Genomic DNA, 2,992 nt, shown 5'->3' with positions numbered 1-2,992 from the left:
CGGCGCCGGGCGGGGGCCGGGCTGGGCTGCGCCGGGCGGCGAGCGCACGCGAGATCTGCGCGCTCCGGCCCCGCCAGGAGCGCGCCGCACACCTACGCGCGGGGAACGCGGGCGCGGCTGTCGCCGCCGCCGCCGCGCCCGCCGCCCCTGCACGCGCCCTGCACGCGCCCCACACCCGCGCAGCTCCCGCGCCCTGCACACGCACCCGCACGGCTCCCGCACCCCTACCTTGCCCCCGCACATGCACACGCACCCGCACCCTGCACCAACACACACACTGGGCACATCACCTGCCCCACTCCCGCACCCGCGCCCGCACACGTGCCCTGCACCCAGGTCCTCGCCCTGCACACGCTGCGCCCCGACCTGCGCAGGTGCCTGCGCGCGCACGCACACGCACACAAACACAAACACCACAAGCCACCTAAGTCAATTTCTCTGTTCCCTGCTGGAGACCCCCTTGAACACACACAGGGGACTGCACACAATGAGCCCCGATCCCCCTCTCTTCCCTGAGTGTCCACCTCGCGACCACCGGAGGAGGGGACTCAGGCGCCCATGGGTGGATGGGGCACGTGTGTCACCCTCCACAGGACTCATTCCTCACACCCCCAGGAGGAGATGCTGCCGCCACCCTCCTGTCCTGTCTCCAGCTCTCCACACACCGCACAGCCTTGTCCCCCCCAAGCCCCCCCACCCCCGGCAGAGCTGCCCGGGGGCCTTCCAGACCAGGCATACACACTGGGGACAGCGGGTAGGAGGACGAGAGGGTGGGGGCTGCCTGCTCGCCGTGATTCCAGGGCCCTCTCGCTGGATCCCTGGAGATGGGCCGCTGGGGTGTCCCAGTGGAGGAGGGAAGGCAGAGGGCCCTTGAGTCAGGGGAATAGGGCCGCTTGGGCAGTAAGTCAGGAGTCGTGAGAGTGCACTGCCCTGTGCCCAGTTAGGGGCACACATGCTCCCCTCCCAGGCCTAGTCCACCTGCCTGGCCCTGCTCTGGCCTAGAAGAGGGTCCTTCCTGAAAGTGACCCTGGAACAGAGGAGGCGGAGAGAGCAGGAGGGAGGGGCAAGAGAGGCTGGACTGACCCCATTTCCGACAAAAGAGCCTTCCCCTAGGGCCACACCCAGGCTGCTGTCTAGAACGGGGACTTCAGAGCCAGCAGAGGACTCCCACACTCTTCTGAGGGGACAGAGCCGGGGTCTGTGCTGGGCAGGCCCTGAGCACAGAAGTTTCCAGCAGCCAGCTCTCGATCTAGGTCGTGCCGCCGCCCTGATCTGAGCTACTTGCTGTACTGAGAGCTCCCCAGGCATAGGGTGCGGGCCTGTCCTGCGCATCTCGCTCACCTGGGTCTGGGGCTCACCCCAGAAACCACAGTAAGCGCTTCCTGAGTAAAAGATCAGATGAAGGGACTCTGGGGTGGGGCAGCCAGGGCCTCCCCAACCTGGGGGCCTGGGGCACGCGGCTGTCAGACAGAGGAGCAGACCTGGTGGTAACCAGTCCTCGTTCTGGGTGGTTTTGCAGAACCGACGGGCACCGGGAGGTGGCCAGAGGCTGAGGACTACTCTGGCTTGGAGCAGGGGGCACCCGGGGGAAGGAGGGCCTGACCTTGACCTCAGCGGTGCCAGGCCAGAGGGGAGACCACTTTCATGCCTCAAGCCAGGACCCGGGCACCTCCTAATGGGCAGATGTCCACCTCTCTTGGGAAGGCAGGCGCTGTGGGTGTCCAACCTCGCCCGCATGCCCGGAGAAGGAGACAGTCCCTCGCAATAGAATACAATTAGCAAAACAAACAAAACAGAATTGCACCCCTCGGCAATTCGGCCTCTCCCCTGGCTGCCGCTAGACCCTTTGTGCTGCCGAGGTCACACACACTCCTGCTAGCACGAGTCCAGGCCAGGGTGAAGTGATATCAAAATCATGGTGACAGCTGACACTGATTTGCTTATGTGCATTTTACACGTACTCTCTCATTTAATTCTCAACCCCACAAGGCATATACCATATTGTCCCCATTTCTCTAGATGGGACAGCGGGGAGACAAAGGTGAAGTCACACAGCCAAGAAGTGGCTGGGACTCAAACCCCCCCTGCCCAGAGACCCTCCCTTGTCTTGTTTATTTTCACACACATGCACGCATGCACACACAGAATACACACTCACATGCACACACGCACACGTCCTGCAGCCCCGGGCAAGGACACAGCAGCATTCTGGGTGGTCTGCGTTAAAGTCCCTCTTTTCTCTGGTTGGGGAGGCTGCCCGAGACCCAAGTTTCCCCAAGAAGTCAGGATCACTAAAGGGGTGTGGTTTAAGGCCCCTGTTCTACTCCTGTCAGGAACTGGGGTTCCCCCAAGTAGCCCCTCATCTGGGCTGGAATGTTCAAGGAGTGATGTGGAAGGATGCAGAGGAAGGCAGGAAGGGCAGGCTGATCAGGGCACCACAGGGGGGAATGGTTGAGCTACTGAAGGGACCCAGACGACCCCTTCCTACAGAGCCCAACCCTCCACCCCACTCGCAGAACTACCTACTCTCCGCCTCCAGACTCAGAGAGCTCCTCCCCAGCAGAGTAGAAAGCTGGAAGGGAGAAGAGCTGCCAGCCATGACTCCTTCTGGAGTCCCAGGCCCCAGAAGCCCTGTCATCTGGCTCCGTCCCCCCAGCCCTCCTTCAGGAAGGGCCCTCTTCCACCCGCACCCCCTCATCATCTCTGCCTCCCACCTTATCCTCTCTAGCTGGTTTCATCGGCGAGGAGGGCTCTCCCTCCCAGGTGGCAGCTGGGGCGGGTGTGGGGAATATCAGTTCTGGGAGGTTATTGTTAGGACAGTCACCATGGCAACAAGCATCACATCTGCAGAGCCAAAAGTGCTGCACGTGGGGCTCATTTTCCCAAGGAAAGACACAGCCTTCCCTGTCCCCCTCACCTCCAGGAACCGATGTCACTGCCACCACCTCTCCCAGGCCCGGCCATCTGCCTGGAAGAGCAGGCTGTGGTTTCC

Source organism: Leptonychotes weddellii, chromosome 12 (assembly GCF_054177405.1).
Source record: "Leptonychotes weddellii isolate Sample4059 chromosome 12, ASM5417740v2, whole genome shotgun sequence".
NCBI lineage: Eukaryota > Metazoa > Chordata > Mammalia > Carnivora > Phocidae > Leptonychotes > Leptonychotes weddellii.
This window is presented reverse-complemented; position numbering follows the sequence as displayed.